The sequence below is a fragment of the Carcharodon carcharias genome, chromosome 6 (assembly GCF_017639515.1).
Source record: "Carcharodon carcharias isolate sCarCar2 chromosome 6, sCarCar2.pri, whole genome shotgun sequence".
NCBI lineage: Eukaryota > Metazoa > Chordata > Chondrichthyes > Lamniformes > Lamnidae > Carcharodon > Carcharodon carcharias.
The window spans coordinates 49,585,917-49,600,130 of record NC_054472.1 but is presented as its reverse complement, the minus strand read 5'-3'; positions in this window follow the sequence as shown (position 1 = coordinate 49,600,130).

The window sequence follows — 14,214 nt, the reverse complement described above, 5'->3', positions numbered from 1 at the left end:
CCCTTGACTTTTTTCCACCTTCCCCAACAAATTGGGAACTATCAGGTTTAGTCTTGTTCAATCACGACACCTTGTAAATAACTCTGCAACCTTTTCCTACCTGTCTTCCTCTTTCTACCACAGAATTTAATCTCGGCCTTCACTTTGACTTCTCTCAGGTGAAATCTCAACTTGTCTTTGTTTAGTTGAGCTACCCATATCTTCATTTTCCGCTCGCATCTTGGAAAGTTCTGTGAATTTTCCAACCAAAGCCTTTTTAGCTTCATTCAGATGATTCTTCAGCTCTGTTGTCTCCTTCTTTTATCTGTTGACTTCCTCGAACATTGAACATTGCTGCGTCTTCTCTGCCAATTGGTTCTTCAGTTTGTTCAAAGCGATGTTAAATTCTTTCTGTTTCTCTTCATAATTTTCCAGAGGTACAAGCTTTGATTTGAAAGATCCTTGTAGTGTGTGAAGGTCTTCCAACAAGTTTCCCTTTACCTGTAAAGTGACAGTGATTGGCTCTGTCTTCCCTACTTTCATGTTGAATAAGGAATCAATGTCAGATTTGTTCCTGGTTCTTCTACATTATGCAGTTCATTTGACTTCATTTCTTGCCTAGAAGCCTGTTTTAATTTCTCTTTGCAATGTTTCAATATGTGTCCTCTTTTGTGACAAAAATAGCACTCTGCCTCTTTAAATCGGCAATCTTTAAGGAGTATGATTGTTTCCATGTCGATAACAATCAGTTTTCAAATTTGTTGCTGAGCTGTTTTCTCTAAATTTTTGGGTAGCAAAAGCAGCGGAGTCCCAACTTTACATGCCACTTTCAGGTGACCATTCCCACCCAACTAGGGAAACGGAACCATTTTGTACACCTTGAATCGCTTGCGAATACAAGCGAATACATCATAGCACTTTCCATTGCAAGTGCTATTTCTAACGCTTTCTTAAAATCAAGACCCATTTCAGCCAGCAATCTTCACTGAATAGAATTATCTTGTACACCGTAGACCAAACGAGCCCTGAGCATATAATTCAGGGTTTCACTGAAATCACAATATTCCATTAGTTGTTTTAATTTCGTCACATAGGTAGCATTGGTCTTCCCAAGGGCTCTAATTCATGAATTGAAGCTGAACTTTTTCATTGTGACTAAGGGCTTGGGTTCAAAACGTTGCTTAACGAGGTCTACTAATTCACTGAAGGTCTTCGAATCAGGAGCACTGGGGGCTGTCAAGCTTCGAATTAAACTATAGGTGTTGCTCTCACAAGCACTTAGGAGAATCACCCTCCTCTTTTCCACCCCCATGATTTTGTTGTCTTGAAAGTAGAACCCAAGACATTCTATATATTGAGACCAGTCATCTGTGGATGGCTCAAAGGGATTGATTATGCCAAACTGTGGCATGTTAGAAGAGTATATCTTTCTCTCTTATTAATAATTTTAGATACTCACAATCGCAGGGTGAGCTACAGCACCAGATCTGATTTTTCTTTGTCACCAGTTTGTTGTAGAGTTGATTTTCCAGGCAACTTTTCTTGGTGGAAACATTGAACTTTATTTATATAACAGCAGCAGCAGCTACATGCGTGCATCTAACTCTAACTCTATAACTAAAGAAGAACTCCCCCCTAGAGGCTCCCCGTGCTGCAAACTGATTGGTTTACACAGTTCATGTGATCTTACAACACTTGATTACCTTTAAAGCTATAGGCCTACGTTTACTAAAACTATAATTACTACAAAAACATATACAGGAGAAGCAATACATGTGAAAGGCACCAACTCTGTATCATACAGTCAACAGGCAGCTCAACTACAAATAATTGTGGTAACAGGAGAAGGATTGAGCCTTTTGCGTCATGATTGGTTGAAAGAAATCAAACTAAATTGGTCGGCAATTTTTCAGCTCAGGACAGGAGGAGTTCCAGATTTGCTGAAAAAACATGACAGAGTATTCCAAGATGAGTTGGGGAAAATCAAAGATCTGCAAGCTAAAATATATGTGGACTCTGAAGCAACATGTTCTGCTTATGTGGATCCTGTGGTTAGGTCGTCACCCAAATATGCTATAACTCGGGGATGTCCTTGTAGTAAACTTTCCATGCACTTTCCAGTGCACTTTCCAAGCAAAAGAAGTTACATATCTGGGTCATCGAGTGGATGTCCAAGGTTTGCATCCATTAGAGGGAAAGTCAGAGCAATCAAGGAAGCACCCTCTCCTATCAACATCACGGAGCTCAAGTCATTTAAGGCTTATATTTAAAAGAAAAGGTAAATGTGGAATTATGTTGTTTAGGGAAGTTTAGAATAATACAGCCAATCCAATTTTCAGAACGGGCAGCACCCATAGTCCCCGTGCTAAAACCAGACCAAACCATTCACATCCACGGGGATTATAAATTAATGGTAAACCAGGCTGCGAAATTGGACAAATACTCAATCTCAAAGATTAAAGACCTATATGCTAAACTCACAGGAGGAAGATCCTATACAAAGCTGGATATGAGTCATGCGTTTCAGAAGCTCAAGCTGGACAACACATCAAGAAGTTATGTCACCATAAACACGCATGAGGGCCTGAACCAATATACATGCCTAATCTTTGATATGTCATTGCCTGTGCGGTTTTTCAAAGAACCATGGAAAGTTTACTACAAGGACATCCCCGAGTTATAGCATATTTGGGTGACGACCTAATCACAGGATCCACATAAGCAGAACATGTGGCAAACCTGGAAGAGGTTCTGAAGAGGTTTTTAGAGGCTGGCGTTCGTTTAAAAAGGAAAAGTGCACTTTCCAAGCAAAGGAAGTTACATATCTGGGTCATCGAGTGGATGTCCAAGAGTTGCATCCATTAGAGGGGAAAGTCAGAGCAATCAAGGAAGCACCCTCTCCTATCAACATCACGGAGCTCAAGTCATCTTTGGGCATGGTAAACTCTGACGGTTGATTTTTGCCTAATCTATCTATAGTGTTAACCCCTTTTCATTTATTATTGAAGATGTTCATATTTATCGGCGGTAAGTGGGATGCAGATTTCAGGTTACTCTCAGATTAGCCATGATCTTATTAAATGGCGGAACAGGCTTGAGGGGCTGAATGGCCTACTCTTGCACCTTGTTCGTATGCTCATATAAGAACCACAGATGGTCCTGGAAGGCACAGCAAGAGGAAGCCTTCACAAGAGTTAAGGAACTTTTGCACTTGCCATGTCTGTTAGTGCACTATGTCCTGTCTAAGGACTTGTTACTCACTTGTGATGCATCTCCGTACGGAGTGGGAGCAGCATTGTCACACAAGATGGAGGATGGATCTGAAAGATCGATAGGATATGTATCCAGAACCCTTTCTACAGCTGAGAAAGGATACTGGCAAATTGAAAAAGAAGTCTTATTTGGTATTTGGAGTAAAAAGTAAAAAGGTTCCATCAATATTTGCACGGTCAACACTTCACCATAGTGTCAGATCACAAAACACTGCTAGGATTGTTTAGTGACGATAAGGCAATCCCACTGATAGCCTCTGCTAGAACTCAAAGATGGGCTTTAATTTTGTTGGCATATGAATACCCTTTTATACGCTGTCCCGGTGTGCATATAACAAGTGCAGATGCTCTCAGTCACCTCCCTTTGCCAGATAGCATTACACTTGCTCCAGTGCCTCAAGAGGTATTATTTGCATTGAATTTCCTGCACTCCTCATGAGTCTGTGTGAGACAGATAAATAATTGGATAAATTGGGATCCAATTTTAGCAAGAGTCCATGTACAAGTATTACACGGATGGTCAAATGTACAAGTCCTAGAAGAATTAAAACCATTCTTTGTACGTAGATGTGAACTGAGTTGTCAAGATGATATCTTATTGTGGGGAGCAAGAGTTGTTATCCCTGTGCAAGGAAGTGAACCATTATTGGAAGAACTTCATTGTGTACATTCTGCTATCTCAAAAATGAAGATGCTTACATAAAGTTATATCTGGTGGCTAGGTGTAGGCAGTGATATAGAAAAAATGGTGAAGCACTATCTCCAGTGCCAGCAATAGCAAAAAACTGTCAATCAATCACAGCCATTCTGAGTATCAATACCAGAAACTCTTATCCATTTCACAGCTCTTAATCTTGTGTGAATAAACTCTCAAACCACATCAAAGAAAAAAAACTTTTTACAAGGTATCAGAAATGTCAATCAAACTAAACTCTCATTCGAGAGTTTAGTGGTTTCTTGGAACTCAGCTAAACATTCATAATGAAGCCATCTGGCAACCATATCCACAGAAACAGACATCTATTTTTCAAAGTGGCCTCAGAATGGGTTGTAGAGGGGGTGGTGAGGACTTGAGGGCCTGAAATTCATGATTACAACAAGGCCAATGATCCAATAAATGAAGACAGGCCTTCCAGCCTACCAGCCTTGACATCCACCTGTCTCCATTGACACCTCAGGCCTACCTTCGGAGGCAGTGGGCCCAATTCCATTGCACTCCCCCCACCCCCCCCACCCCCCCGACCACTGCATCCCCAGAATGAAATATGGCAGGTGGGCACCACCATATTGGAGATGGGTAGATGGGTTTGTGGGTCAGGAACTTTCCTGACCCCCAATACCCACCTCCTTCACGAAAATCTGCCCTTTATGTTTACCTTTCCTGTGCATGCAAGGAGTCAGGACAGTTTTATTATTATGCAATATTATCCAATCTGTGGAATGATAGACTAATGGTAATTTCTATAGATGAAAGGTGTTGATAATAGAGCGCAAGACATGATCACCCTGCAGTTAAGGGATGTAAATGAACCCACTATAAAGAAAGATTGGAAGACCTGGGATTGATCACCCAGCAGCTAAGCTCAGCAACTGTATTGTGAGGTCTCCTGCAGCCTTCATATTAACACTTTTATTGCCTGTGAGACTTGTTTCCTTTAATAAATCTGTAAGCCAGAGTCTGCATCCAGAAAACTCATTCCCTGACACAGAGATAATAGCTGCAAGCTAATTTCTCTAGTATTTATTAATACTCTCGACTGTTACGTTGCAACTTATGAATCATTTTCTTCTAGCTTTTCTGCTTTAGAAATCAACTGAAATGTTAACTGCTGTTTGATTAGAATCCCTGCCATGTAGTCTGAGCTATTTTTATGGCCTGTTTAAATGAAGTTCAAAGTATGGGAGGTCTTGTGGTGTTGTGGCTGGTGTACCTACCTCTGAGCCAAATGCTCTGTGTTCAAGTCCCACCCCAAGACTTGGTGACGACACTGGGTTGTTTGTAGTGTGGCCAGGTAGGTCAATTGTCAACCTGTAAATCCTTTCAATATGGCAGGCAGCAAGAGTGGGAGAGTTTCCTGGTCATTCAGAACCATGTGGTAGCTGCAGTGTAACAGCCTCACCATGTTAAAAGGCTCCATGTGCAAGCTCTTGCCATTGGCTCTATGGCAAGTGCCCTTGTCACTTTGAGGGACTGCTACAGAGAGAGAAAGCTCATAGTGGTATCCTAGCAGAATAGCAAAACTAATCAGTTCATTATCAGCACAGATTCCAGAAAAAATTGTTGATTTTAGCAGAGAACTTGCCACTCATATGTTTATTTTGTGTTTTGCTATTTTTAGCTTTCCTTGCCTTTGTCAGCGTTCACTTCAGATTCATGTGATCACTGACATAGATCCTTTAAAAAAGTCCCATATATTTTCACAGTTTGACAGCATAAGGTGGAAATAAACTGAAGTAAATGCATAGCACAGCAATAAACTGAAGGGTAATGGCAGGATTTCTGAGGTAGATGTCTAAACTGATGAAGTGATCCAGTCTTTGCTGTAATTTACTTGGCAAAATGGATGAGATAGGAATGTATGATGGGCCTCATTTTATATTCTCAATGCTGCTGTAAGCTGCTGCCAAGGTGTCGGCTTGGCTGAGTGACAGGACTCCTGTCTTTGAGTCGGAAGATTGGTCATTGCCTGGCACTTGTGTGGTGTGAATGTTAATTACCACTTATTAGCTCAAGATCATCTGCCCTGATATTCAAAGACATTACTATTGCTGAACCCTCCCACTATCAACATGGCCATTGACCAGAATCTTCACTTGGCTAGCCATATAACTGCTTGGCAATGGAAAAAGGTCAGAGGCTAGCAATTCTGTGGTGAATAACTCATCACCTGACTTCCCAAAACCTGTCCACCATTTACAAAGCACAAGTCTGGAGCGTGATGGGATACTTTCCCCTTGCCTGGAACGACTGCAACTCCCATAACACTCAGGAAGCTCGAAACCATCCAGGACAAAGCAACACACTTGACTGGCTCCCCACCCACCACCTTCAATATTCATTCCTTCCACCAATGATACATAGTGGCAGCAGTGTGTACCATCTATAAGATCTACTGCAGCAACTCACTGAAGCTCCTTCAACAGCACCTTCCAAGCCCATGACCTCTACCACCTCGAAGAACAAGGGCAGCAAGTGCATGGGAACACCACCACCTGGAAGTTCCCCTCCAAGCGACATACCATCCTGACTTGGAACTATATTGACATTCCTTCACTGTTACTGGGCCAGAATCCTGGAACTCCTTCCCTCACAGCACTGTGGGTGTTTTTACACCAAAGGACTGCAGCAGTTCAAGAATACAACTCACCACCACCACCTTCTCAAATTAGGGACAGAGATACTCACATTCCATGAATGAATTGAAAAAAGTGGCATATTTATGGAGTGATAGTCCTTATGGTTAATTAAAACTTGTATAAAACACTGGATCAGCCTCAACTGTAGAATTGCGTCATTTCTGGGCATCACACTTTAGGAATGGTATGAAGGCATTAGAAAGGATGCCAAAAAAAATCATGAGAATGATTCCAGAGGAAGCCCGATTATGTAGAAAGATTGGAGAAGTTGGATGTGTTCTCCTTGGAGAGAAGAAGTTAGAGAGGAGGTTTGATAGAGGGATTCAAAATCATGAGCAGTCTGGATGGAATAGATAGCGAGAAGCTGTTCCAATTGGTGGAAGGATTGAGAACCAGGAGGCACAGATTTAAGGTAATTGGCAAAAGAAAAAATGGCGACATGAAGAAAACTTTTTCAAGCAGCAAATGGTTAGGATTAGGCCTGAGTACTGTGGAAGTAAGGTCAATTGACGCTTTCAAAAGGGATAAGTAAAAATTTGCAGGGCTATGGACAAAAGGCAGGGGAGCTGCAGGGAATTGATGCTTCAGAGGGCCAACACAGACACAATGGGCTGAATGGCCTTCTTCTGTGGTAACCATTCTATGAATCTATACCACTCCCTGTAGCATGTGAGGTCTGCAAAGCCATGTGAGTGAAATTGATGCCTCACTGCACCATCAGGAATCCTGGTATCATGGCAAAGCCATGTGCTCTTTTATCTTGCTATTGCCTCCGGAGGGAAAAGAGGATGCAGCACCCATGCCTTGCGTATATGATATCTGCCTCCTTCTGGACACTGGGATGCATTCCATGTTGTGAGATATTCACAATATCTCAGGTTGCCACTTGGATGGATTCAGAGGTGTAAAAGGTGAGGGCCATTGGGAGGGCCAACCTCACCCTGGTGTGAGAATCCAGGTTGGGCTGAAGAGATTGCATAGCTCTGTGGCTGTATTCTTGGAAAATGGGAGCCTGGACAGGCATTGCTCCAGCTCATAGGAACGTAGGAGTACTGGTACTGGAAGATTTGTGATGGGTAGGAACTGTGATGGCTTCCTGCTGCTCCTTCCTGCAGTACTTCCCCTCTTTGCCTCATCTGTTCCATCTGATAGTCATATTGCAAGCCAAGTGGTATTGCAAAGACTGCCGCCATACCTGGGTCCAGTTCTCCTCTATTCTCCCTGACTGGAATCATCAACTATCATAAAACACCTTCAATAACACTCCACAATACCTCCACCAACTCTGTCTCAGCACAAGTAAATGAGAAACACCTCACCTGCAGCTTGGTGAATGGCTTTTTAATTAGCCCCAATTCAGGGCCCATCTTGTATTTCTCCATAAGTATTTTCTTGCACGATTAATGCCTACCTGGACAGGATCTACCTGGGTGAAGGTGCAATCCTGGCATTACCTCAGCTGGTTAGGCTGTGTGATAGGATAGTGTCCATTCACAGTATTCTGATGCATGCAGGGGATAGAGCTGCATGTGCCCTTATTCTACACTATCACCACCTGGGCCATGCAGGAAGAAGCCAATGGTGTAGTCTACACTCAGTAAGCAGTGCAAGATCTCCATTATGCCACTAAAAACGACAATAGGTGAACCAATTTTGCACCCTATGGCCGGGATTTTACAGGACCCTGTGCTCAGAAGAAGGGAGGGTCACTAAAATCTGGTAGGATGGTAGGGGTTGGCATGCCCATTGACTTCCCATTGGCCATTAGCATTTTATCATCATTACATTAAATCGGGTTGGGCTCGCCAGAGCCACTCAGCCAGGCTCGGTGATGAGACTGGGGTTGGGGTGGGACTCAGACTTAAGCGATGATGGCTGATAACCCTCTCACCCTTAAGTCAATTGAGGTCTCTAATTGTCTAATTAATGGCTACTTAAGGGCCCTTTCCCACTGCACTGGGGTATTTTTCTAGAAGCAGATTTTGCGTGATGCGGGTAGATTGCCAGGTACACCCTGGCAGCTTCCTTGAGAGATTCGGGTGGCCCTCCTGATCAAACACACTGTGGCCCATGCTGGGGACCGCAGCAGCAAGGGCCACTCCCTCTAAAAGACCTATCCGCCCTTAAGTCTGAGTCCCACCCCAACCCCAGTCTCATCACCGAGCCTCTGGCGAGTCCAACCCGACTTAATGTAATGCCAGGACCTCCTCCATGGATGTTGCTCAAGGCTTGCTGCAATACCAGCAGTGGTCACTGCTCTCTAGTCCCATCAGTGCCACTAGGAGCGGTGGCCAATGCTGGTACTGCAGCTCTGCCAGCCATTCGATTAATCAGCAGCTCTTGTGGGCGTAACCTGGGGCTTCCATGACTGGTGGAGGTGGGGTTGCCCCAGACTTTATGGATGGTAGGCAGGCTCATTGCTGCCCTGCAAAATCCTGCCCTATGTTCTTAAACTAATGTTCTGTCTGTCTGTTCAAGTGGATGTCAAAGATCTATTGGCACTTTTCAAGGAAAAGTATGGAGTTCTCCCAGTTTCCTGGCCAATGTTTGTCTTCCAAGCACCACCATTTATTTAATTGCTGTTTGTGGGACCTTGTGGGACTTGGGGAGGTTGCCAGTAAAATGCCAGGGATCCACTTTGGGACAGCAGTCATGTCCTTAGGTCATTTCACCAACAGCAGGAATGGCAGGGGCTAGGCTGCCTACCTACTGAAGATGAGCCTCCAATTTAGCCAATTAAAGACCCAGTTGAGGGCCACATTCCCAGGCTGCTGCCATTTTGCTAGTGGTGGAGTGGCACTCCTGCCACCTGCGGAAGCCACCAGCTACATGGAGGCAGCCTCTGTGCAGCTTCCCAGGGGCGAAGCTATTGGAGTGGGAGGATCCATGGTGCCAGGAGGGGGTCCTTTAGGTAAGGCTGCTTCCACAGCCCCACACTGCCATTGGGGGGCTTTCCCCTGCAAACATAGGGACCTGCCTGCCTGGCCCCAACACAGAAAAATATTTTCTGACTCCCTGGGAGAGCACCTCAAAGTGGAAGTATCCTCTCATTCTCCTTGCAGATTTTCAGCAGCCACCTATCTTGGTGGCATTGTTAATGGTTCTACTATCTTTAGCCCAGCAAGGTAAGCCTATTCCCTTGAACATATTCCTAGCTCAGAATCTCAACTGAAAGAAATTTCTAAGTGTTAATGGAGCATAGTCTCCAGAGTGACTCTAGGCTGGGTCCTCAAATAAAAAGGCCTCCCACCCAGGAGTCTCTAACCTAACAAATGTATCTTAGGATGGAACATGCAATAAGGTATGTCTTAGCAGACCAAACCTCCTTGAAAGTTTACCAATACCAGCCCTCGGGAGTCTAACTGAGATTCCTAAATTAGTGTGATTATACATGCGGGTTCTTGAGGTAATATAGATTTGAGACTACAACCCTTTGCATGCTCCGTTAATACAAGTCTATTATTTAAGCCAATTATAGCAGACAGGATGAGGAGTTCATAAAATGTTTTTGAGATAGTTTCTTAGAGCAGCACATTCTAGAACCAACTAGAGAGCAGGTTATGTTAGATTTGATAGTGTAACATGACAGGATTAATTAATGACCTCAGATAAAGGCACCCCAAAGTAGCAGCGACAATCATATGATTGAATTTTACATCCAGTTTGAAAGGCAGAAGAGTGGGTCTAAGACCAGTATTTTAAACTTAAATAAGGGAAACTATGTGGGCATGACAGCTGAGCTAGCTGAGGTGAACTGGGATACTAAGCTAGGGGATAGATCAATAGAGAAGCAGTGGCAGGCATTGAAGGTGATATTTCAGATTGCTCAGAATAAGTACGTTCCTATTATAAAGAAAAATTCTAAAGGGAGGTCTCACCATCCATTGAACCAAAGAAGTTAGGGCAAGTAGCAAACTTAAAGAAAAAGTATGTAACTGTGTGGCACTACCACCGTGCTAAATGGCATAGATTTCGAACAGATATAGCAACTCAAGTCTGGGCATCCATGAGGCACTGTGGGCCACCAGCAGCAGCAGCAGAATTGTACTTGAACACGATCTGTCACCTCATGGTCTGGCATGTCCCCGACTCTACCATTATCAACAAGCCAGGGGGTCAATTCTGGTTCAATGAAGAGTGCAGGAGGGCAGGCCAGGAGCAGCACCAGGCACACCTAAAAATGAGGTGTTCACCTGGTGAAGCTATAAACGGGGCTACTTGCGTGCCAAATAGCATAAGCAGCAGGTGATAGAAAGGGCTAAGCGATCCCACAACTAGCAGATCAGATCTAAGCTCTGCAGTCCTGCCACACCCAGTCGTGAATGATGATGGACAATTAAACAACTCACTGCAGCAGGAGGCGGCTCCACAAATATCCCCATCCTTAAGAATGGAGGAGCCCAGCACATCAGTGCAAAAGATAAGGCTGAAGCATTTGCTACAATCTTCATCCAGAAGTGCGGAGTGGATGATCCACCTGGGCCTCCTCCGGAGGTCCCCAGTATCATAGATGCCAGTCTTCAGCGAATTTGACTCACTCCATGTGATATCTAGAAACAGCTGAAGGCACTGGATAGCGCAAAGGCTATGGGCCTTGACAATATTCCAGCAATAGTACTGAACAGTTGTGCTCCGGAACTTGCTGCACCCCTAGCCAAGCTGTTCCAGTATAGCTACAACACTGGCATCTATCCGGCTCTGTGGAAAATTTCCCAGGTATGTCCTGTAGACAAAAAGCAGGACAAATCCAACCCGGCCAATTACTGCCCCATTAGTCTACTCTCGATCATCAGTAAAGTAGTGGAAGGGGTCAACAACAGTGCTATCAAGCAGCACTTGCTTAGCAGTAATCTGCTCATGACACCCAATTTGGGTTCCACCAAGGCCACTCAGCTCCTGAACTCATTACAGCCTTGGTTCAAACATGGACAAAAGAGCTGAACTCCCAAGGTAGGTGAGAGTGAGTGTCCTTGACATCAAGGTAGCAGTTGATGGACTGTGGCATCAAGGAGCCCGAGAAAAACGGGAGACAATGGGAATCAGGGGGAAACCTCTCCGCTAGTTGGAGTGATACTTAGCAGGAAGGGGGATGGTTGTGGTTGTTGGAGGTCAGCCATCGTGCCTCCAGGACATCTCTGCAGGGGTTTCTCAGGGTAGTGTCCTAGGCTCAACCATCTTCAACTGCTTCATCACTGAGCTTCCTTCCAACTTAAGGTCAGAAATGGGGATGTTCACTGATGATTACATAATGTTCAGCACCATTGGTGACTCCTCAGATACTGAAGCAGTCTATGTCCAATTGCTGCAAGACCTGGACAATATCCAGGCTTGGGCTGACAAATGGCAAGTAACATTTGCGCCACACAAGTATCAGGCAATGACCATCTCCAACAAGAGAGAATCCAACCATCGTCCCTTGAAGTTCAATGGCATTACTATCACTGAATCCCCCATTATCAACATCCTGGGGGTTACCACTGACCAGAAACTGAACTGGACTAGCCATATAAATATTGTAGCTACAAGAGCAGTTCAGAGGCTAGGAATCATGCGACGAGTAACTCACCTCCTGACTTCCCAAAGCCTGTCCACCATATACAAGGCACAAATCAGGAGTGTGACGGAATAATCCCCACTTCCCTGGATGAGTGCCACTCCTAAAACACTCAAGAAGCTTGGCACCATCCAGGACAAAGCAGCCCACTTGATTGGCACCACATCCACAAACATTCACTCCCTCCACTACCAATGCACAGTAGCAGCAGTGTGTACCCTCTACAAGATGCACTGCAGGAATTCACTAAGGCTCCTTCGACAACACCTTCCAAACCCACGACCACTACCATCTAGAAGGACGAAGGCAGCAGATAGATGGGGACACCAGCACCTGGAAATTCCCCTCCAAGTCACCCACCATCCTGACTTGGAAATACATCGTCGTTCCTTTACTGTCACTAGACAGTGGGGTCAAAATCCTGGGAACTCCCTTCTTAACAGCACTGTGTGCATAACTACATCACATCAACTGCAGCAGTTCAAGAAGGCAGCTCACCTCCACCTTCTCAAGGGCAACTAGGAATGGGCAATAAATGCTGGCCCAGCCAGTGAAGCCAGCATCCCATGAATGAATTAAAGAAAAAGATGAGTGATAGGTCAGATGATTGGTCAGAATATAAAGAACAATAGAGATTGATTAAAAGGTTAATCAGGAGAAAGAAATTAGAGTATGAGAGGAAGCAAACTAGAAATGTAAAAATGAATAGCAAGAGTTTCTACAAGTATTTCAAAAGGAAATGAATGGGTAAAGTGAGTGTTGGTCCTCTAGAGAGTGAGAATGGGGTGCTAATCATAGATAATAAGGAAATGGCGGATGAAATGAACAAATATTTTGCTTCTGTGTTCACTATGGAGGACACGGAAAGCATTCCAACACTGGCAGTAAATTGGGAGGTGGAGGGGAGAGAGGAACTTGGTGAAATTACAAACCCTAGGGAAGCGGTACTGAGCAAACAGATGGAGCTGCGGGCTGACAAGTTTCCAAGTCCAGATGGACTTCATCCTAGGTCTTGAAAGAGGTGGCTGATGAGATAGTAGATGCATTGGTGTTATTTTTTCAAAATTCCCTAGATTGTGTAAAGGTTCCATCAGACTGCAAAGTAGCAAATTTAATCGCTCTATTCAAGAGGCAGAAAACAGGCAACTATAGGCCAGTTAGATTGATGCCTGTCTTGGGGAAGGAGTTAGAGTCGATTGTTAAGGAGGTTATAGCTGGGCACTTGGAAAAGGCTCAAGGTAATTGGGAAGGGTCGGCACGGTTTTATGAAATGGAAATCATGTTTAACCAATTTATTAGAGTTCTTTGAAGAAGTAATATGCGCTGTGGATAAAGGGGAGCTTGTAGACATACTGTACTTGGATTTTGAGAAAGCATTTGATAAAGTGCCACATCAAAGGTTAAAAGCTCATAGTGTAGGGATTAACATATTAGCCCAGATAGAAAATTGGCTGGCTAGCAGAAAACAGAGAGTATGCATAAATGCGCCTTTGTCTGATTGACAGAATGTGACAAGTGGAATCCTGTAGGGCTCTGTGCTGGGGTCTCAACTTTTTACAATTTACATCAATGACTTAGATGAGGGGAGCCAAGGCATGGTAGCTAAATTTGCAGATGACACAAAGATAGGTAGGAAAGTATGTTGTGAAGAAGACATAGGGCAGGATTTTCCCCACATTGGGGGGAGGTTGATGGGTGGGCGTGCGGAGATGCGCATCCGATTGGCGCCATTTTACCTGGGCGGGCCAATTAAGGCCCGACCAGCGCGACATCTGTATGGAAGCGCTACTTGCTCCCTGTGTGGGGGAGGGGAATCCCTAAACCCAAGAGTATGCTATTTTGCGCATCCGCATGAAAGAGCGCATTCATCTCCCTGAGGCTAAATGCTGCCTCAGGGAGATCGGCTCTAATGTTCAAATTATTAAAAATAGAAAAAAGAAATTCCCTGACATGTCCCCTCATGTGACACTGTCACATGAGTTGGGACATGTCCATAACTTTTTAAAAAACTTTACATTTTTTAAAACCTACATGAAACCTCATCCCACCCAA